Source organism: Ambystoma mexicanum, chromosome 6q (genome assembly GCF_040938575.1).
Source record: "Ambystoma mexicanum isolate Mex_15411 chromosome 6q, UKY_AmexF1_1, whole genome shotgun sequence".
NCBI classification, from domain to species: domain Eukaryota; kingdom Metazoa; phylum Chordata; class Amphibia; order Caudata; family Ambystomatidae; genus Ambystoma; species Ambystoma mexicanum.
Genome location: NC_090937.1, coordinates 165,899,679 through 165,923,925, shown reverse-complemented (window position 1 = coordinate 165,923,925; position 24,247 = coordinate 165,899,679).

Below are 24,247 nucleotides of genomic sequence, written 5' to 3'. Positions count from 1 at the left end.
GAGGGAGTACAACATTTAACATAGTTGAGCCAGAGGTAGAAAATTATGATTTCTCTAACATATGATGTAAAATCGCTGTTGTATTAAAGACAAAGTTGTATTATATAGTCAATCTTTCCTTGTTGCTAACAGCAGTCAAGACTCTAAGGTTTGAGGAACATGAAAGAAAAAAAAAACCCATGTCATTACCACAACTCCCAACATTCTTGGATGTGCTGGATAACTAGCTCTTCGGTGTAGTCCCACATCCAGGTTGCCTCAGGTAATGACTTGCAGCTGCTGCCGAGCCAGTTCTTTTTCTTTGTTGATGGGCAATATATTGACATCACAGCAAACCAGAGGAAATAAAAAAGAGAGTATTCTCAAAACCAGAAGAGGACTGAAACGCGTAACATTTTGGCGAGCACGTTCATGCCCTATTGACCACGTGCATCTTGAACGGAAAAAAGGAAACACATGAAACTCTAATGAACAGGGAACAACCTGTGCAGAGGAAAGATACTTGCACCTGTGTCTTTAATAAACTTGTAGTTTTACGTCACAATGTTTTTAGAAAAATCAGCGTTTGATGTTACGACAGGGGGCTCCTAAAATACTATTTTGAAGCATATCAACCACTGAACTAGGCAGATGATTCACTGGCTTGAAATAAACAACCTGAATGTCGAATCACCAGATCAGTCTGTAGCCTTGTCCTTATCCTCCCATCAATCCCAGCCAGAATTACTTTGGAAGCCAAAGACTAGAGTGTTTACCCCAGCCAGAAAAAAAAAAAAAAAAAAAAACATCAAACCCATCTATCTAACAGCAGAAGCTGAGTCATGAGCCTTACAAAAGGCCATAAGAAGTTGGGAGGTAGCTCTAGATCTGAGTGTGGAGGTGTGACTCTCAAAATCTTTGACACGTTGCACCACACAATGCCCAGAATTCAAGAATGCAGTGTATAAAAATAGTAGCAGAATTACATTTTCCCTTACCGGAAACGTGACAATATATATATACATCTAAAGCCTTAACCTCAGGAACCCATCAGATAGACAACAGGCAAAGAAGCAGAGTGAATTTAGAAGATCGGGAAAGAGATCCACAGTCTGGCCACTGCATAAAAAAGTACAAAACAACATTCACAACCCACAGTAATGCGCAAATGGGAACTGGGAGAGCATGTACTTTCTATTGGCACATAAGACTGTTGATCTCAGGAGAATTACTGATGTTTATATTATCCAGCATGGAATGACCAGCTGATATCTCTTATCATGTGCCCGCCAATACTTTAGAGAAAAGCACATTTGCATCTATGACTGGAGAGGATGGAGAGGGATCTGTACCCAATTGAACACACCAGCTAGACCATCTAGCCTAGGCCAATCTGTAATTGTTTAAGTCCCTGGTGTATGTGTAGACTGGAGGGGGGATCTGTACTTCCACTCTCTATTTGGTAGAGGAGAGGCACAGAGGACCACTGCCAAGATTCTCAATATTGTGGTAGCAATGGACGAGCAATCAAGGCCTAGCTTCTCAGGAGGTGATGGGAGCTGGTTCCTAAGTACAGTGCAGTCCCCAAGCACCAACCAAGGAATGTCCGCACACTGTATCAGTTAAAACACAGTCTTTATATAATTAATATTCAAGGTTATGTACAATATCACGATAACTCACTTTGTACTCGGTTTTCTATAATGGCAAATATACAGTTCTACGTGGTACCACAATTACCATTAGATCTCTTTAAAGTGCATCAACTGTACGGTTAAATGGCACACAAATCAGTTTGTAAAGGAAACCAACAATAGATATAAGAGGAAAGCAGTTGGTAAGAGCAATTGGCAGAATACTGGTCACTACTGTTAAACACAGTTCTGTGTGGAGATTCCTCCACCTGGGCAACCTGTAGAATAAAGATATATCACAAGCCCAGTCCATATATTGTTCACAAGAGTCTTCCCAATAGTTCTGCAACCCCAAAGTACCTGGCATTGTAGCGTTCCTCATCGGGGAATCAACAGCCCTTCTTGAGTGTCCTCCCTTTAAGTCAGGAGTCACGGGTCGTCGAACGTCTAACGGAGAACAGGGTGAGCTACGACGGTGAGGTGGCAGCTTCGTTCCTAGCGGTGTTCGTTGACGGGGAAGCATAAATGTCCTGCAAGGAAGAGGCGTGCGGGGCACCTCGGTGTCGATAGTTCTTGACCGCAAAGAGTTTGAAGAACTGTGGCCCAGCAAGGGCGACGAGTTGTCTGCGTCTCTTTGGTCTTCGAGTGGTGGGAAACCCACCGGCGGTTGCTCCTCGGCGCATCGACCGTCAGGCCTTCTCCAGCGGGATAAAGAGACGGCGATGCGGGCGAGAGTGTCCTTGGATCAAATTAAGTTCTTAGGCAACGGGAGCACGGCGGCTCCGTTCGGCGACAGCGGTCATCGACAGTGGCAGACAACAGCCCGGGCGCTTCTCTTTGGGATTCCGCGCCAGTCCCCTTCTCGGGTCGGCAGCCTCTCGTAGGTCTGTCTACCAGGGAGATTTGGTAAAGATTAGCTGGTGCACGATGGCACTTCGTGGTTCGGCAAGAGGGCGCCTTACCAGGTCCTCTCTGGGTCAGTCTTTGGAGACACAGCAGCTTTCGGATTGTGAAGGAGAGCAACAGCAATTCTTCGCTTCCAGCAGGGCTTCAAGGTTAAGCTTCAGGTTTTCTCCAGTTACTCGTCATAGTGCACTTCAGCTTCTGAACACGATTTCTAGCAGTGAGAGGTCCCCAGATATACTGTTGATCTCCCATTGATTCCGCTGGGTCATCAAGCATCCAATCACGGCGAAGGGCATTCATGCAGGCAGGCAGCCAATCAGGTGCATAGGGCATTCAGGCCATTCACTTCTCTCCAGACACTCACAACAAGTTATGTGTATTGGGACAATTACCCAGCCATTCAACACTCACACTACATTCATACCAGTTTCGGGCAGGGCTGTCTCAGTCATTCTGTCAAACACCCGATACTAGACACCCACAACACAGAATTCATATTTCTCACACACTCTATTCACCCAGGTCCCACCCACAGGCGTACCCACAACATATGGTCGTTGGGAAGGCTCCAGCCAGTCTGGTCAGCACTTCCCCACACTACCATATATGGAACTTCCACCCAACAGCCAGTCAGGGGGAAGGGACAGAGTCAGGGCTTCCCGGGACTTCAGGAAGATCAAGGTAACATGCGATGGAAGGCAAGAGGCCACGGGGGCCATCTTGTTTCCATCAGGAATCTACCAATTCCAATGACACGGCCTGGGCATCCCAAAATAGAGGACGCTCGGGGTACCAGTCAATTCAGCACGGAGCTGCCACCAGCCCATACCCTGCTCTGTGGGCCACACACAGGTGCCCAAAAACATACACTAGGGGCGCAGGGTTGTACCCCTACCCATGGGTGCCATAAGGGTATCCCATGGGTCCGTTCACCAAAACCAAAGGAGTCCCACATGCACTCCTGCACAGAAAACATGTCAGAACACACGATAAAAAGCAGTAAAGGAGAAGGATTTGGAGGCTCTGTCCCTCCGATGCATTTCCAGCATCACAGTTTCCATGATTGTTTGAAGGTATGGAAAGCATCAGCTGAAAGGTATGGAAAGTCTACAAGTCACACAAATCCTGCCATGTCAATAGGATCAATGATCGGTTGAGAACAAGCAGATGTACAAAGACTACCAGATTGATCAGCAGATGATGAAAAATAGGCAGCTGGACTGTAGAATCCATGGCAAGTTGCTGAAAAACTGGAAATCAGGGTTTCTTTTGCCAGAAGGTAAACACCATAATGAGCCTGGCCATCTGAGTTTTGATACGCTGTAGAATTTCAGAAATCATTGTGAATGGAGGGAATGCATTGAGAAGATCTGAGAATCAGTTCTGTAAAATGGCATTCATTGCAGAGGCTCTGGGAATGGGCACCAGCAGCAGAACTGAGGCAATGTTCTGTTCAGTCAAGAGTCAAAGAAATCCATTGATCCTTGAGTGCTTGGAATAATATTTAGATAAAAACGTAGTCACAGCCCATCAAGTGGCAGGACTGTCAGTCCACCATCATTTTGTGAATCCCTGAAAGATAGTTTGCCTTAACTGTCATCCACTTTTGCAGGGGAGCATTGCCAAACCCTCTTGGGCAGCTCTGTTAATAGTTTAGCGTGAGTGCACACATCCAGCTTGCTACATTTTACAGCTCAGTGGCACTGTCCATTTGGAGAAGGACAAATGGCACTTTGCCCTTAAGAAGATTTGTTACAGATAAAGACGATTGATGTGGAGGGTCATCTTCTGTAGAGGCCATGTGCCTCCTGTGGTGTTTTTTCCACACTGTGAGCCCAAACCCATCGAGCTGGCATATAACTCTATGACAACTTTTGGCCGAGACCTGAACATCACAGAGAGATCAAAATCTGATTGGTTTATTTTAAGCCTGCCCTTAAAGGGTGTGCATTGAGGCATTAAAACACACAGATGTGCATAGAGGCTGGGAAGACCACATGTATCTTGCTATGGTAGAGTATCTTGGAGATTTCACAAAGAATGATCTGCAGTTTCTGTTGAAGTTGAAGGGACAAAGTGATTGAATTTAGGAAAAACTCCAGAAGACCCACTTTTTGTGATTGCACCAAAATGCACTTGACTGTGTGGATGAGATATCCCAGATCATGTACAAGAGGAATATCCACACTCGCCTGGTGACTTAATAAATAGCAGCCTTTACAGTGAACCAAATGGTCCAGGTAGAAGATCATGTGAACTCCTCTCACTGGAAGGGTGGACACCACAAGTTTCAGGATCTTGGCAAGCGCCACAAGAACGAAGAAAGATCAAAGAGCAGACAGAACATTCTACAGATGTGAACTTTCCTCTCAAACTAAAGGAACCTCTGATGATCTGAATGAATAGACATTCTTAGATGAGCATTTGTAAAATCCAACAGTAGTATCCAAAGCTGAGATTGTAGTCTACCTTCAAGAAATTATATTCTTTCTACCATAAGTGCCAATACAGTATGAAGAGGTTGACATTTTGGACATTGATGATAATTAAATAGCTTGACATATGAACGAATTGCTGATGGACCTAGTGGGCTTTATAACTGTTTTTACTTTATGATACCCTTTATGGCCATGGAGGGGACCTCCTGAATGAACAGAGAGCATTTGTTTTCTGAGAAAAGGATGTCTTAGGGATTTATCATCTTGACCTCATGCGAGAAACACTGCACATTTGCTGCTGATGACCTGTAATACTTAGGACTCTGAAGATAGATGTTTCCAATTGTAAAAAAATTGAGCCAACCTTCCCCCCATCATGTCACCTTGGATGATCATGGCTGTAACAATCATCTCAAGAAGTTGGCTGGGCTGATTGATAGAAGCCCCATCCTCATCTTCACATTTGGCTTTGAGAAAATAAGGGACAATATTTAAAACCATCAAATTACGTTCGACCTCTGATCTACACACGTGACATAGAGTTGTTGGAGCCTTGTCTGGCACAGCCAGGTGAGTGACCCTGCTGAGTGGACATGACCTCAACTTGAATGTCTGAAAACCTTTAGTGCAAATACCCTCTTGATGTTGAACTGTTTTCAGTCAAATAAGGTGAATGGCGTTATCAACTTGAACCCCTTGCTAAACTGCATGCCATGGAGATTGAGGCCAGGAACTGCTGAGGCCAGCTGACCAGGTCGGTATCAACCTTAATGAGAAGGCCCTTGCACCTTTCAGCCTATGCCTTTGCATTCTGTAGTAGTTGCTCGTGCTTCCGCGAGCTCTTGTCTAAGGTTCTAGAAGTAGAATGTTGATGTGTTAATGTTCGGGGGGTGGCGGTTGGTTGAGGGAGAGAGAAAGGAGCAGGGAAGAGATGATGTACGGAGTTCGGGTTTGAGAAATAAATACCTAAATAACTTACCTGTGGAGGTCTCGTTATTACACTGGCGACGAGGATATTCAAACCCGACCCACGCGCCTTGCCAGCCGTACATCATCAGGAGCTTCAGCTGGTTTTCGGGGCTGCGCTCCCGGACGTGGTCGAGCGCGGCCTCCGACGTGAAACGTGTCAGCTGGCCAGCGCTGACTTGCTTTCAGTGCCGGCCGAGCCGCGCTCCCGGAGGAGGTCGAGCGCGGCGCATGGCACGGAGTGCAGCCGTGCTTGAGGCTGAGCGGCTGCTGTCACGACGAAGAAGATCTTGCCGAGCCGCGCTCCCGGAGGAGGTCCCCGGAGGAGACCCGGAGGAGGCCTCTTATTGCATATTAAGGATTCTTCCTGTCCAACCTTGCCTTACCTATGTTCATAATTAATAAATGTTCATTATGGAGGTTTACAGGGGGAGATGTGTAGTAGTTGCTCGTGCTTCCGCGAGCTCTTGTCTAAGGTTCTAGAAGTAGAATGTTGATGTGTTAATGTTCGGGGGGTGGCGGTTGGTTGAGGGAGAGAGAAAGGAGCAGGGAAGAGATGATGTACGGAGTTCGGGTTTGAGAAATAAATACCTAAATAACTTACCTGTGGAGGTCTCGTTATTACACATTCCCCACAAAATCACACAGCAGGATGTGCCCAACCTCTGACCATTTCAGAATCCAGGGAAGGGTTGGACAACTTGGTGTTCTTCAACAGGGAACCCAGAATGTCTAAACTATTGTTTGAAAAGAATTTCAAGCTCTACCAATACCATCTTTTTGTTATTTATCGTATGTCAGAGATAGCAAAAGAATCACTCCATCTCCTAAAGATGGTTCAAAGTTTTTTTACTGATATCTCTGTGGTCCCTAGGGCCATCCCTCTAGCTCTCATTTTAAATTGACCCTCCACCCTAACCCAGGCCATCCTAACCGCAGGAAAGTAGATGTCGAAGGTTAAGCACTATTTTCTAAAGTCTGTATTGTACTGGTGTTGAGGACCTAAGGTCAAAGTAGAATTTTCTATCAAACGCGCTTGCAGGGACTTCAGAACTTTCTCTACCCTATCCTAAGATTAGTGTTCAAACAAGAATTGAAATCGTGCCTATGCAATTATGCTGTTTTGATTCAGACTTTTCTACCACACTCACTCTTAGATCTTTCTAATATTACTGCTGAGTCCCTTCTTCTTGTTCCTCCCTCCTTTCTTCTCTGCCTTTGATGTTTCACTCCTCCTCTGTTTTGCCTCCATCCTGTGATGTTACTGCTGCTCCCACAACTGCTACTCCCACCCCTCTAAAACTGTTCTCTTCGTCACTACTCTCCACTCCCCTCCTCCAACCTACTACTTCACTCATCCACACTACCATTCCTCTCCTACACACTATTACTCCTTTACTCCACACTGCTACTCTCCTCTCCCACACTACTACTCCCCTCTTCCACACTACTACTCTCCTCCTTCCTACTAGAACCCCTCTCCTCCCTCCAAACTATGTGAACACCCTCTTTTCACTCTTTAACATTCACTTCACACCCACCAATTAACCTACTTTTTCTACATACTCGCCACACAAGCATGCACACTCACACTGCAGTACCACATCCACAGCCAATCCCTCACCTGCGTCACAATTCACCCCCACAGCCCCCTTCTCCTTCTTACTTTCCTGCTGGTCTTGGTTATCCTCCACCTCCACTTCTCACTGAACTTGAATGACCCACATGTACTGCTTCATATTCCTAGTTTTTATTTCCCCTTCTCTCTGGGGATGGGTCTCCTTTCAATGTCCAATCTGGTCCTCTATTGCCCACCTGGGGCATGTATGTGCATTGGAAAAGTGTAGACGGCTATGCCCTGTCCACTTTCTTTGTGCATGGTTGCATTGGAGCAGCCATGGTGGCCTAAAATGGTAATTGTTTGTATCTATATTAAGATCTTAATGTTAGGCATCCTGAGATAGTTAAGCAGAAGGGAGGGGAATATATCTCCCCTTTTGGTTTAGGAGGTGTAATGGGGTTTGGTCACTTTGCGTGGGAATGTCAGATTCTTCTGATGGCCATATGATAATTATCTGTTGGCCGCATCAAGAGGTGGCGTCACCAGGATTCTCTCTCCTTTTGTGCAGTACTGTGTTAAAACTGATGTTTCATGCCAGCGTGGATGCCACCTCTCTCCGAGTGGCTCTTTCTCTGGCAGTCTGATGGTTCTCCTATTTCCCACTCGGAACATGGGGGTGGTTTGGTCTGGTTTCCCTTTTGACTTTCTCTGCTTGCCTCTTGGATGAAATCTGTTGTCGCTAGGAAAATAAGAGAGACCCGGCAAGCATCTGGTCACCCCAAGGGTTAAGAAAACAGTACTGCATAAGAGCATAAAGGCACAAGGAGCGGCAAAGGAATTGGGGCCATCTCAAATGCTTCCACCCCCCTCAGGGGTAGGACTGACTCTGTATTTATCCCTGGTAGGCCGCTCGCCCCAGGTGACAAGGGCTTTCATGGCGTCTTCACAAGCCCATTCTACTGGCCCTGGCACAAATACCATTTTATGAACATACTCATCTCTGTATCTAGTTCTGGTGTGGTAGCCAACCTTCTTCAGAGGTTGTATGTGGACGTGTTTCTGTCAGCATGGAGTGGGACAGCGTATTAACAGCCTTAAGAAGCCACAGGTTTATATACTGGGCCCCCTGTTCAGAGGAGAACCAATGAAGAGTTTGTATGTGTAATGTCTGTCAAGTGGAAACTCTTCTCACCCAGGCCATCCAAGACACAATCTCTCTTTTCCTGATAGGATGTTGTACTCTTCAGAGGACATGTTAGGATATTGTAGATCCCTTCCATCATCCTGCTTGCACTTTGCTGTCGTCCTTTTCCATGACATGTTCTCGGATGTGCAAGAATCATAAGACACATTGGGGCTAGAGGATATGTCAAAGTCCAATATATTGCTAGACTCAATGTTTTCTTGTCCTCTCACTTAAATCACAGTTGTGAGTGGCTTGTGTGTTCTGTCTATTGGTAAGAGGCTGTAGCACACTGGGAGCCAGCACCATCTTGAAACTTCCCGGAGGATGAAGTCTCAGGCTCCCTTCTCCAGGTCCACTCCAATACTTATGTGTGGGTCCTGATCTTGAAACCTGTGTGATTTTTCTTTATAGCCTTGGTAGGTTTAGTATGACTGTGTCAGACAGAACTGCCATGCCTCATCCAATGTAAAATAGACACCCCACACTGCTGGAGAGTAAGAGAAAGTACTACCTATAACAGGGATCGAAACGCCCATCATCCTGCTCCCCACGCCTAAGGGGGTCTTGAAGTCCCCTATTCAACTAGGGGTCACAGCAAGGGGAGTGGATGTTCGCCCCATTTTAAAGGCACACTGTGTTTCCTCCATCCACGACAGAGGGTTGAATAATGCAAGGCGGCCATTTCTGTCTGGCAGCAGGTTTTATGCTGCAGAAGAAACCACAAATAATAAAGAATGAGTGGAATATAATGCATTGTATTTCAGCATACAGGGGATATAATCACAGTATTGCAGGTCTCAAGCTCTCAACCATGCGTTATCACAGGCCAACAATGAGATTTAGGAAATGTCTTATTAAATCCCTTTATTTCGGGACAAGTCCCGAACGAACTACATACAAAAATCATCAATTGCAAAATCCATCCATAATAAAAGCTTCAGGTAACAGCACATGTTACAATACAGTACTAAATGAAGTGCATTGTGCATTAACATTCATAAAAAATGTATAACTGCGCTCATAGACCCGCCTTTAGAAGCAATCAATCACTGTGTACAATGCAAATGTTTGCCTTCTTTTCCAGGCTCTATAAATGTCATTTGATACTGCATATGAATGCCGCTTTACAGGATTTTATATCCGTTGAGCCCAATAAAGTTACCCACCAGTATGTCCTTAGTTTTAATTATAATGGGAAAAGAAATTTTAAAAAATGTGTGACCGTTTCGACAGTCCAGGAAAGCATTAGATTTACAACAGTTAGGATGTAATTTATAATTGTTGTGTTATAACGTGCTTACTGAAGAGGTTTGTAAACACGGATGCGGGACTCGAACTAGTGTTTCTCTGCATCATCCTGCTGCCAAGACGCGCGCATTGCCACTATACTAGCTATACTCCATTTGTCTCAAGCCCTTTGGGACCAAGGATACCAGATGGAGGAATAGAGGGCTTATTCAGTAGTGGAAAGGGCATGGCGCCATTCCAGCACACTGCTGCCCCTCTGTGCTCCCCATAGAGACGTTTGATTGCAGAAAATCATCATGGCAGTCAAGGGAGAAACTGCTTCTGGAATACTGCAATGCACAGAGGGAACAACATAGGGGCATGAGGTGGAAACAAGGCAGAGAAGTAAAGATTGTCTTAAAGCAGGCACGCACACAGACCACAAGAAAGACAGAACATGCAGAAACATTTAGAAGGTTATTTCCGGGCAAAACTGTTTAGAAGGAACCAGCACAGCACAGGGAAAACCGCAGAGGCAGTTTAGAAGCATAGGAGTATCATTAGAAAGGAGGCCATCAGGGCAGTGGAGGAAAATATAGAGGTGGTTTGGCAGGGTACATGAGAGCGTGCTGTAAGGAAGATGGGAATATGGTGCTTGTACTCATGAAATCCCACATTGCTGCCTTATAAATGGAATTGTCATTACCTTTCTGAAGACAAAGCCAGGGCAATTGCTTCCTACAGTGTGCTCAGTATCTATCAGTTTGTCCGCTTAACTCCAAATACAGTGAAACTGATGGGGTACTTTTAGGAACAGATTCTCGCTAGATTCCAGAATTCTGCACTAAGTGAGGCCCTACATTTCTTCTCTATAGCAAATGGCCGAGAGGACATGGGCTTTGTACACCTCCAATGTCTGTGGAATGGCCTCCCCTCCAGAGTGGCTTGAGAAATACAAAGTAGCGCCTATATGGGTTCTTAGATTTGACTCGTTATAGACCACTTGTGCCCTTAGGAACCTTTACTAGAAACTCTTATGCCCAAATAGTCAAATCGCTCCAATTGGCATATAGTTGTTTCTTTTAAACAGAAACTAATTTCCATTATTGTTGTGGGGTGAGCAGTCATCATTAAGGTTCATGTTGCACAAACATCCTCTAATTCACTTGGTTATCCTTTCAAACCTATGGGCGCTTTTGAGATTATCACTGCTTCATCGATATACAGGAGGATATCAATGTTCATGCTGCCTAGGCGTGGTGCATCTGCCTCAGGGTTGGAGGCTGTTTCTGCCAACTAATTTTTACATAATAAAAACAGTGGTTGGGTAAGCAAAGAGCACTGCCACACCCCTGCATCTATATGTACCAGTGCTGAGGTACACGTCCTTGTTCTCACATATGTTGTTTGCATGGAGTTTCTGTGTTATTAGTAGCAGGGGGGCAGGCACTCCATCTCATGAAATTGTCCATTGCATTGATTGGCATTAGCTCTTTTAACTTCAGATTGACTCTTTAACTTCATATTGAACTTGTTTTACTCTATTTTCAACACTGCCGATGGTAATGTGATTTCCAATGGTGATTAAGAATATTTATGCTCTACTTAACTCTGATCCCACTAATTTGGCTAAGTCTAATTTGCACATGTTACTCACAGAAGCAGAAGAGAGAGGCTCGATTTCTAATAAAACTAGAATCTTCCTAACTGCACAACATCCTAGAACTACCAGGAAGTTTGTAAACCTCCACAGCGTCCCATAGTTTCAGCAACCAACAGTATTTTACAACCATTGGGATGTGTTTGGACTACTTTTTGCAACTTTTGATTCAACATACCAATACCTATATAAAAGGCACAGCACATTTCTTTAATATTATAGGGACAATAAAGTTTTGCCCTACTGACATACTCTTTACCATTGACGTAAAGAGTCTCTATACTCCCACCGCTCACAATTTTCATCACAAATCCGTTGAGTGGTTATTGCTTTAGTCTGGCCATTTTAAAACATCTAAAAAATGATAATGTCATAGCTGGAATTTATTGCACTAAACTCAATTACTAAGATAGATACTACCTTCAAGTGTCAGAGGCTTCCATGGGGGCCACAATGGCCCCAAGCTATGCAAATACATTTGTGCACAAATTTGAAAAAGATGTTGGGCCTCATTAAGAATTTGGAGGTAGCCATGGCTGCCTCCAAACTCGGGTCCGGGTTCCCTGAATGGGGAAATACCGGGCCATTCCGACCTTGGAGGGCCCGGTTTTTCCCCATTCAGGGAACCCGGACCCAGACCATCCCCATTCCCATTTGAGCCGCCATAGGGCTCAATGGGAATGGGGAGCATACTAACAACGGGCCCGTTAATGACAGGCCCGTTGTTAGCATGCTGGCCCCCTCTCGGGACCCGCTAAGGACGTCTGGTAAAACCAGATGCCCAGAGCGGGTCCTGCAAGGGGACCTCATAATAGGACGGTATGGGGTTAATGGCTCCGGGGCCGTTACCGGCACTGTTCTGTTAACCCCTTACCGCCCACCTCGTAATGAAGCATGTTGTCTTGAACCACCATGTTTGACACAATTAAAGCAAGTTCTGGGGAGATACATTGACGATATCTTTGGGATATGGTCAGGTACCCAGGAAGAATTTGCTCTTTTCAGTGAATATCTGAATAACATCGACAACCACATTCAATTTACCATGGAAAGTTGTGCTTCATCTGTACATTTCCTAGATGTGAAAGTACTACTAGGTCCGAATGGGTTAGAAAACACATTGTGCCGCAAACTATTTATCACAAAAACCTTCTCCACAGATTATGTTTCCACCCTCCCAGTACCATCAGAAGTGTACCATACAGTCAATTTCTTGGAGTAAGGAGGATAGTACAGGATGAACACAAATGTAACAGATTGATGAAGAAAATTGCAAACAGATTTATGGCAAGAGGTTATCAAGAATTGGTGATACATGAATCACAAGAGAGGAAACAAATAATTCTGAGAGAAAGTCTACCTATTAAAGAGAACGCAAGACCACAACCAACTAACGCCCATACAATAACGATCAATCATAAACATTGGCACTTCCCTTCCTATGCTTACAATGTGATACTGTAGTTTGGTGTTGACAGGAAATTTGGTTTACCATGATAACGCTGGCAAAAAAAATGTATCTTAAAAAATATGCTACTTGTGACAGTTAGAACATCATATACAGAATAAGATGCCCTTCTGGCAAATACTACGTGGGTGAATCCATGAGGAAAACCAAACTACGATGGAATGAGAATCGCTGAAATATGCTTACCAAGAATCTAAGATCTACAGTGACATGTCGTTTTTTGGAAGAAGGTCATCAAACGTTGTCGATGAAGTTACACATTTTAGGGTCAATCACTTCCAGACCAGGGGAGTGCAAAGTGGTCAAAATTCTTGGCAAATGACAGACATTTTCAATAGACTGTCTGTCAGTTTGGGGTATTTGCGAATAACACCACAGATGAAAAAGAGCTGATTTGAGGGTGTTTTTTTTATTTAACAGAACACATGTTTCACCCAAAATTCTCTGGTCTCAACAAAGGAGGCAGTTACAATATAATGTCCTTCACGGGGCAATCCGCTCCTCTTCTCTGTTCCCAGCACCCTTGGATTCTGAGAACGGCATGAGCTGGTGCTCCCCCGCGGGTTTTGATCCACTAGGTTATCAAACCCCTGCTGCCAGTAAGTAAGAGTCACTTTAGGATCTCCCTTTTTCCCAGGAAGGTCTTCATCCATAGACTTCAAATTGGATTGTTTTCCCATGGTTGGTGGCGTTCCGCGGTTTATGTAAACCACCCACAAGAGTCAGATTCACACACTTACATCTGGTTGCATTCTTTTCCCTTGTAGACAAAATTTCCCATGTTTGCACAGTTCTGGACCCCTGCTTGTTACACTGTATCCCACGTGTGGTGTTCCACAAGCTCAGCTGCCCGTGGTAGATGCAATGGGCCTCTAATTCAATTGTCCCTTTTTTTTCAATGGAAAACTGCCAGTGTCCTATGAGGCTACTGACAGCCTTGCTTGCCGACTCCGAAACTATCCTTCTGCTTGTCTTCCCAGTTCTGTCAGGTCTCCCCTCCGGTACTTGCCACAAGGGCTAATACCCCACATGAATGCCTTCTCCACAGCGGCGCTCCTCTCTGACTACTCTGCTGCAGGCTCCACTTCAGTCTCCCCCTGTGAGACGCGCACAACAAAAAACAAAGAAAAAAACATGGTTTACTAGCCTCACCTGTTTCCCCAGCTGGCCTTGCTTTACCATTGCTGCAGCCGCCCATTCACACATCCTCCTCCCCTTGCCCTGACCGGGCCTTCCTACCTCTGTGCTCCCTGGTCCCTGGAGTCCTGTCATGGGTGTCTTGGCTCCCGTTACGCTGTCGGGCGGTGAGCCCCTAATATGAGATCTGGATGCCTCATCACACCACCTGAACACTTTATCCCCTGGCAGTCTCAATGAGGAATGCAATTTCTCTTGCTACATATGACACTGTTGTAGAAGCATCCTTCTATTTTTTGACGACTGTAATGATCTGGGTGGCTGATCGTTGTCCACCTTTCCACAATTTCATATTTTTTTGCTATGTGAGGATTTATCTATAACACTACAAAATAGGTTGTGTATTGTTATATATCATCTTAGAGTGTAATGCAATCTGCTTTACACTTAGCTTTAAGAAATCAGTTTTTTCTATATTATCACAAATGCCTGTTGATTTATGAAATACTGAACCATCCTAGGTCTAATATAAGAGGTCTTATTTTTTCACGACATCAAGAGCTGTATATTTATTGCCATGCTAGTATTTTCCAGGTTACAGTACCCTCCATTAACCACATGCCTTACAACTCCAATATAATTCCATCTGTTTTCTTCCAATCTTCTTGGTTACTGCATCAAGAAAGAGTGTCACGTTCTCTTTCGTAGTGCCATACATTCTTATCAAGTCTTCTCCTACTAGGACAACTCATGCAAATGTCCCAATTAGACAGGAATAAATCATACTGCCCATGAAACACCCTTAATATATGACAGACTTTAATATGGTTGTTTAAAAGTGGTTCTGATTCCAGGCAACCAGAGCTTCTAATGTACTTTCTAGTGATTTGGCTGCATCATCGAAGTGTCGGCAGACCTGCAGATGATGCTCTGCAGCACGTGGGGATTCTCGGCAGGCACAGCACTGGTGGGTAGTTGTGTCTCATCCTCATCCTCCTTCTCTTCCTCCTCTCGCTCCTCATCTACTGTGTCATCACCTGAACAAAGACAGAAAACAACATACAGAGGCATGACTACCTGGCAGAACATGCATATGTGAATTACAATTCATACAGAGACAATAGGGCCTGCCACACATACATCACACATTGGAACTGATAACACTGTGAATTGAAAGGCAAAAGGTGACTGACATGCAATGACCTGCACAATCAGGTAAATTAATTTTAGGCCCTGCAACATGCCCTGGTTTGAAGGAGAACATACATACATATAAGGCCTCATTACGACTCAGACGCTAATGGGTTAACGGCACCGTAAAAGGCTGCAGCGCCGTTAACCTATTAGCGCCTAATTACGAGGTCCCTTTGCGGGACCCAACCTTAACGGCTGGTGTAGACCAGCCGTTAAAGTAGGGACCCGCAAAGAACCTTGGTGTTAATTACGGCGCCGCAATTTGCAGCACTGTACTTAGCGCCTTCCCCATTCCCATTGAGCCCTATGGGGCAAAAATGGGAATGGGGAAGGGCGTTGGAGGAAGGGGGAATTACCGCCCTGCCAACCTTGTAATGGGGTGGTAATTCTCCCTTTCTCCATGGCGGAGTCGGTAACTTACCGGCATGGACCATGGTGCTAATAGCACCATGGTCTTCTGCCAGGGTCGTAATGAGGCCAATAGAAATGTATGAGAGTGAAAGTCCCACCAGTGGTCAGATGGAAGGCTGTGCATCTTTGTTGAGCTTTTACTCTACTTCAACCTTGTCTACTCGCAACATGTGAAAGTCTCACCTCTAATTCTGCTGACCAAAACTGCAGGAATGGAATGAGCCACTAGATTGCGATTCAGTGAGCAGCCTAAAGAGCATGAGCAGATCTGGTAGGTCGGGGAAAGTTAGAGTCAGTGTGACAAATAGAGTCAGTAGGAGCTGCAGCAGGGTCCCAGTGGGCCCTTTGGACTAAACTGTGAGTTGTGAACAGGAACAGTCAACACCCCTCCGCCACCCCCAAACAATGCTGTTCCCCCAGCGCCAACCAAAGAAGAACGAGGAACTGACAATGAGCGCAAGAGGCAGCCTCACCTTGCAGTGCCCCCTCCTCATAACTTCACTGAAGGCTGCACTAGTGCAAAGTCAAATCAAATGACAAGCCGATGAAAAAAGACATCCAGCAGCCAGACCACAATAGTGGTGGGGCCCTTGTGATCGTATGGTGAAGTGTTGGAGCGCTGACATAAGGAAGAGGTGTCCCATATGCACTACAAGCCCTATTAAGTGCTGGAGAAAGGAGTGAATAATTGCCAATGTGTCTTTGAAGCAACGTTATCCATGGTGCTTGGAAGTGGCCTAATTTGAAATTGTTAAGGGATTTCACTGAGGGCAGCTTGTTTGGGGTTACGTGCTGTCTCTCTGAGGAGCCGACCCCCGGCTACATCTTACGCAGCTAAGAACTACTTGCCACCCCTTCCCCCACTCATTATCATCCTGTCTCTGCTTTAAACTCTGGTTTGAGGGTCTTGACTCATTGGCACAGAGGCAGAGAGCTTCTGAAGCATTCTGGAAGAGGTGACCATCTCCTCTACAATTTTCTTGTAGGAAGCTACCCATCCTGTTTTTGGTGACCTGGGATGGCTCGTGCACCTGACTTGTCTGCAACTGTGTTGCTGCTAGGCCGCCATTTGAGTTTATCATGTATTGTGCAGTTGTGCAGTTTCTCTGTGCTTTGCAGTGTTTCTATCTCTCTCTCTCTCCCCCTTCAATCTCTCTGCTCTCCCTCCATGGTGCTCTCCATCTCTCCTATTTACTGTAACTGCTACTCTTTCACTTATCCTACCTCTCACTCTCTCTCTCTCTCTCGGCCTGGGAAATAAAAAGGTTCTAAAAAGATCTCCTGGTCTTCGATCCAGGACTGCCCATGGCTGACACCTATGTCAATGCTTTGTCAAGGCAGACTGTCATAGACATCCTCTTTATCACTCCCTCTCTGCACCTTTGGACTCCTCACATGGTCTCTGTCCTCTCCCATTTCTCTTTGTCGCCCATTAATGGTGACTCCAGATGGGAAGCACTCTTGGCATGATTCTCATCCTCTAGGTGCATAAATAATGTCTACCAGAATGGTACTGTCATTGCCCAGGGCTCGATCCAACCTCCTTCTTCTTGATAGGCTTGTCCATCTCTCATCAACTTCCTCCCTTCTCCTGCCACTTCTCTGTCTGCCACCCCTTTTCCCCATCTCTTCCATCTCTACCACAACCGTTTATCACTCCTAAGAAGACCTTCCGAAGTGGCCACCAGAATCACCTAGCTACCCTAAGCTCTCGCTCAGCTATTAAACACTCCTCTGATATCTGTCTGCTTCTTGAAGACTTTGATGTTGACGTTCTGGCTCTCTCTGAGACAGGGTTCACTGCCAGCTCTGTCAGTGATTACGACATTCTCCTTCCTTTTTTTCTGTATAAAGCACGCAGTTTTCCTTGCTGTGCACGGTAAACACCAGAGTTTAAAAGCAAATAAATACATTATCTTAAACCCCAGAAAATTTCCTGAATGGGGCACTTAAATTCACAACCTGTTTGGGGTTTCAAAAACAAAGCTTTTTTCAAAATATTCTCCTTCCTGAGGGCTACAATATCCTCTCCAAGCCCAGACCTAACCGGTCTGGAGGCAGAGTGGCCTTGATCTTCCCTGAATGGGTCCCTGATACTATCATCACCTCTCTTGGAGGGGCCTGCCCTCACATCTTTTCTTGCTTGCCTTCATCTCCAAGCGTCTCCTCCTCTGAGACTTCAATATTCACCTTGACTCTACTGATTCGGCCAATAGACTTTTCGGCAACCTCTGTGACTTTCTTTCCCCTGACCATTAATCCCTCCGGTTTGATGCAAACAGCCAGACATACCTTGGATGCTCTCATCTAAGCAGACATCCCCATTTCCAACCCTCTCACTGCACCTCTGTCCTGGTGTGACCATGCTCTACTTTCCACTCACTTGGATCTCTCAGGTTCCTGGGCTAAGTATCTACCTTCACTGCCAGTCTATGTATCTGTCATGCGAACAATGAAGCGAATGTATCAGTTGCTGCTTTTGCGGTCACTTTCCTTCCCCCTCCCACTCCTGCCATGGTCCCCCATAGTGACTCTGCCCTTGATAATCTTTACCTCTATATCACCAACACCTTGGTCAGCCTGGCCCCTGCATAAAGCCTGCCTCCAAGCTCAACACCTGGTATGATTATGACCTAGCCTCTCCGAAATGCAAGTGCAGATTTGTTGAGCACAAGTGGTGGGCATCAGGCACATCCTCTGACAGACAGGCCTGCCACATGCTCCAAAGGCAATACAGACTCTCCATCCACTCTAAGAAGAGGGTACATATACAATCTTTCATCTCTGGGGCCACTAACTACATGGGGAAACAGTTTCAAATCTCCAAGGAACTCGCTAATCCTACTGCAGTCTCCACTTCTCATCCGCCATCCCCGACACTCTGTAATTCACTGGCCTTCCACTTGTTAGCCAAAACCCAGGGCATCCCATTCTCACTCTGGTCTACTCCCTTCCCTCCTCCCTTCCTAGCTATCAGGCCTCCCTTGTCCCCCTCTCACCTTCCCCTTCCCTGATACTCTCCTCTTCCTCACCCATAGCACCGGAAGTGGTCTCTAGACAAGTCCTTTATATGAAAGTCTCCTCCAAATAGGTGCTCCCCTGCTCCTCCAGAACCACCAAGGACACCATATTTGTATTTGTAAGTGTTAATCAAATAGTGAGGACTTCGTTCTATAGGCGAATTCAATGACAGTATATCAAAGCTTTTGAAATTGAGGTTTGGATGTCAGCAGTTGAGTTTGTACAATTATCTTGATTTCCAGAGATAGGTAATTGAAAAATACAATGAAATGTACAATCTCTATTGCACCAATCCAGTAGAATTGTAATTGAACTTGAGTTGGTGAGACCCAAAAATAATGAGTTTAACACTATTGGTGATCATGAAGAAAATTGTTTTATTCACAAGTGATCAGTACTCTCTGGATTACAATCAAAGAAAATTCATTTATCTAAAGCAGAACTGCATATTAGCACTAGTCTGGTAGTTATCCTTTCCTTAATAAAGATAAAGGAAACACTTCAGGATCCAGTTTCAAAGATTCACTGCCCTTAGTTTTAGAAGAGAAAATATAGTCTACAAGGGGTGAGAGGGATCTGCTTGTCCCTTCTCAGGAGCATCAGGATTGTTCAAGTTCAATTACAAGTCTATTGGATTGGCACAATAGAGATTGTACATTTCACTGTATTTTTCTATCAAGGGCAACATGCCTCCCTTGTGCCATCCTTGGCCGATTTCTGTAAATTGTTCCTTTTTCACTGGCTCCTTCCAGCTACCCCTCAAGCACTCCCTTGTACATCGTTTCCCTAAAAAGCTTTCTGCTGATCCCTCCTGCCTGGCTAACTACTGCCCTATATCCATTGCCCCCTTCCTGGGCAAATTCTTGGAGAAGCTGGTCATCGCCCAACTGATCCAGCATACTGAATCTGTTGGTTGTCTCCACAACTACCAGTCTGGCTTCAGAGCAGCCAGATGCACGGAAAATGCTCTTTTAAACACCTGTGAAGACTTACTCTCAGATCTCGATTCTAACTCTCCATGTGTTCTTATCCTTCTGGATCGTTCCTTTGCCTTCGACACAGTCAATCATGCCACTCTGACAAATCGGCTCTGTGACACCCTTGGCATCAAGGTCCTGGCACTGGACTATTTGACCTCATTCCTCTCTGACTGACCTTCCCAGGTTCAACTGGGCCATGTTCTGTCCCCATTACACTCTCCACCTGTGGCATCCCTCAATGCTCTATCCTCCAGCCGTGGCTCTTCAACATCTACCTTGCTTCTCTGGCCCTCCTGATGATCTCCTTCTCTACTCAATTCCAGTGTTATGCAGACAACTGACAGCTCTGCTTCAAGCTTCCCTCTACTGCCTCCTTTTGCTCCTCTCCATCCCTGACTGTGTGATTGCTATTCAGGGATGGTGTGCTGCTAATGATCTCTGCCTTGATGCCAGTAAGACTGAGACCCTTCTCATTGGGATCCCAGCTCCCCCCTTCCCTCCTACACTCCAACTGCCCTTGATGGGTCTCCTCTCCCCACCCTCTTGTTAGGCAAAAACCCTTGGTGTCATCTTTTGCTCCTCTCTCTCCTTTTCCCCTCACATTTCGGACTTTACCAAGAAGGCCCACTATCAGCTGCACCTCCTCAGAAGCATTCTCCATTTCCTCAAGTTCTCCCAGAAACTCAATGGGTCTCATTACGAGGCTGGCGGTAGCTGTGCCTGTAGTACGGGCACGGCTGCCACCGGTATTCCGTTTTTTTTGGTGCCCAGAAAAGCTCAATTACTGGGTCATTACGACCTTGCCAGACCCGGTAATTGCCCTTTTCTGGAAGCCAGAAAACATTCTTCTCCATTCCCATTTGTGCCCCATAGGGCTCAATGGAAATGGGGAAGGTTGTAGCACTGGTACCATTAATAACGGTACCGGTTCTACCATCATGTTCTGCTCACAAGTGCCGGTATGGCCACCAGGTCAGACCTGGTGGCTGCAAAGGCACCCGCGAGCAGAACTTGTAGTTTGCCGGTACGGTAACAACGGTACCGGCAAGCTTACCGGTACCGTTGTTACTGTACCGGCAAACTCGTAATGAGGCCCAATGTCTCCAGAATAGGACTGCAAGACTGATCTGTGGCCTCAAGCCCAGGGACCGCATCACTCTAGCCCTAAAATCTCTCTAATTGCTCCTGGTTGTTGCAAGGATCAAGTTCAAGACACTCTGCATCATCCACAAGGCTTTCTGGGGCCTGGGACGCTGCTACAACCAACTCTCCCTCTCTAAACGCTTGCCTGCTAGAGCCCTTCTGTCTTCTAGCTCTAACTCACTGCAGATCAGACACTTCTCTAAGCAGAGAGTGGGGGCTAGATCTCTCACCTCCGCAGAGGCCTCCCTCTGGAATTATCTCCCTGCCCTCTTGTGCTTGAGCCAGATCTCCTTAAGTTCCAGAAGCTTCTTCCTTCCATCTCCTCTGCCAACACCCCTGTCTGCTGCAATGACTGGCTGCCTGGTTCCCTCTGAGTTCTACAGGGCACCAGGCTCCCCTGCCCAGTCTGCCACCATCCTTGCACTTAGCATATGGACCCCCTCCCCCTGCACCCCCTGCAATTCCTGGTACCTGCCCTCCTGGACTCCCCTTAGCACTCGCTTAGCCCCTTTTTCCCTCTCTTTTCCCTTCTCCACCCCTTTCCCTTGTACTCTCTCCCCTTTACCCTGCACATCCCCACCTCTCCCTTGCACTTCTTGTAACTGCACTTGCACAATCCAAACATCAAAAGGCCTAGTAGGACCAATATTGTTATTTTTCTCTCTTGTCCCCACCTATTTTTGTCTTGTGGTGCCTTGAAACCCCTTTTTGTTGTATAGATGCCTTACAAATAACCAATAAATTAATAAATAAATTAATCTCCTTCGCCACATTGCCCTTTGCCATATACGTGGTTAGCCATGCTCAAATGCATCTCAGCCCTGTGTGAAGAGAGTGTGACATGGACATGACCAATGTGCACTTGCACGGCCACTGAACCATTGATACTTCAAATGCGGAATGAACATCACTCAAACATCTCTTGACCATACGCTGTAACTCCTGTCTGGAACACACCCTCATCTGTCTTTGTACTGACATTGTCATTCCACACTGTCCACTGGTGGCCAGGGCCAGTGAATGAATGACCCTGATGTCATCCACACCTTGGTGTAATTCCGTGTGAAACATGATGTGTGTTCACAATGCCCTATCCACATGCATAAAACTGTGAGCATGTCCAATGTGATATGTCTTGCATGGCATTGCCTCACATAGGTGGATTGGCATAGCAGTGAAATGCTGTACAATTTTTTACAGTATATCATGGGTAGATCGAATCACATAATACGTGCACACATGGCACTCATCTGATGTGGATGTATAGGTGTCCATGCCTCCCACACCAACCACCGGTTCACTACTTAGGAGTCCCCTGGCAACCTCTTCAAATGGGGTCAGCTCCTCCACATGTCGTGATCTATATCCAGTTGCCGGGGAAGAGGCCAGATTGCTGCCGAGCTTCTCCTTGGTCCATCGCATAATGTCCCCCATCCTCTTGTGGACTTCTTCTGCAGTGTGCCTGTCCACACCACCATCAATGTTGTGGTTGTGACCTCCTGCCACATCCTCCACCGCTGGGTCACAGGAAGGGTATTGCCAGCCCAAGTGTACAGGTCTACCGAGTGTTCATCCACATAATCAGTGAGGATTGTTATCTCCTCATCTGAAAAGTGCTTCTTCCTTGGTGGCCCCTTCTCCTTGACCGGTGCCTCTTCGTGGGGTGATACCTTTTGCTGATCTGCAGGCTGGCCCCTATTGCCCCTAGTGGATCTTAGTGGTGCAGCGGCACCTGTAGGATCACCACCATGTGCTGCAGATGGACCCTTCTTCTGCCCTTTACCCCGTCCTTGTCAGCTCCCTCTCAACAGAGCCCTCCCACACATGGTGTGGTAGTGCAAGCTATCCGTAAATCTGTGTGCAAAGTCCATGTGGCACACCCCAAAAAATAACTGTCTACATGAAATGCACGTTGCACCTCCCCTAACAATCTCTGTCTCTGTGTACAACAGGAAATGTGCATTGCACCCCCCAACAATCGGTGTCTACACACGACAGGAAATGCACATTGCACGCCTGTAATGTCACCATCTCCCTGCTCACCTGTAAATGTGCTTTGCACCCCTAAAGGTCTCTGCCACTGGGCATGCAAGGGTACCCACACACATAAAGCATTAAGCACAAAGCCATGCTGTGTGTGGTGTGTAATTTACATATGTAGGCCCCTTCCTCTGATCTTCACACAGCTGCCTCATGCCTGCATGAGTGACACCTGTCCCTCCTGTGTCATGCCATTTCTTGCTTCCTCCTGATCTATATTGAATTGAAACCTCACCATCTCCTGAGCTTGGTAAAGTCTGACTGGCTGCTGACCAATGGCACTGCCTTGGAGTGCTTGGTTCTCCCTCAGAGGCTGTTCTCCTGTGGCTCTCCTGTCAGGCTCAGTGACCACCTCATCTGCCATCTTGGGACTTCCAACACTCAGTACCACCACCGCCGCCCCACAGCATGTGTCTTCAGGGCCCAGCTTCACTCCACCAGCCTCAAGCAGAGCCATGTCCTGTACATCAACCCCCAAGGTGGGGATGAGGACAGTCAACTTTACTGCTTCGGAAGTTGGCATCATGTGTGAGCATGTCCTGGCCCATTGCAATGCCCTCTTCGCCACGCAGCATCAGCTTGGGGCATGTGGGCATCAGAAGATCTGGGAGTACATCACAGCTGCCATCAACATGGAGGGGGTGGCAGTTCATACCGTGGACCACACCAAGAATCACTGGGATGACCTGAGGATACAGATACAGGTAAAGGGCAAAGATGGCCCTCGATGGAGGTGCTACCCTGGAGGTGCACTGTGTAGACTGCCAATGGGTGTGACCCTTCACCTATGGTTCCTGGAGAGAGTTAACCCAGCCATCCATGCCCAGGTCCTTGACCGGAAGGCATGCATGCATCCAAGCTGCTGGCAAGTACCCACAAAGTTAACTTTTCAACAGAGTTTGTGTGTCCTGCAAGGGTATGTATGATTTGAGCAAGTCTGTTCTTCACAGGGCTTGTGTTGTACAATTCTTAACTGGCATGGGAGTATGTGATGGCACACATCTGTGAAGTGGACAGGTGTAGGGATGTGCTCTGTCAGTTCTTGGTGAGAGACTTTACTTGTGTGAGTGTAATATGAGATGCTGACTATCAGGGACGGCATTGCGATCTGTCAGAACACTCACTCAGGCAGCATACACGGAACGTCATCATGACATTTGTTGGGAACAAGTGCATTGCTCTTTGATCCTCAGCAATGGGTTCATGTATGTGTTGCATTCTTTCATTTCAGACTTACTAGGGTGAATGTAGCTAGATGTGGTTGGATGGAGATGTGCTTATGGAGCAACACACACA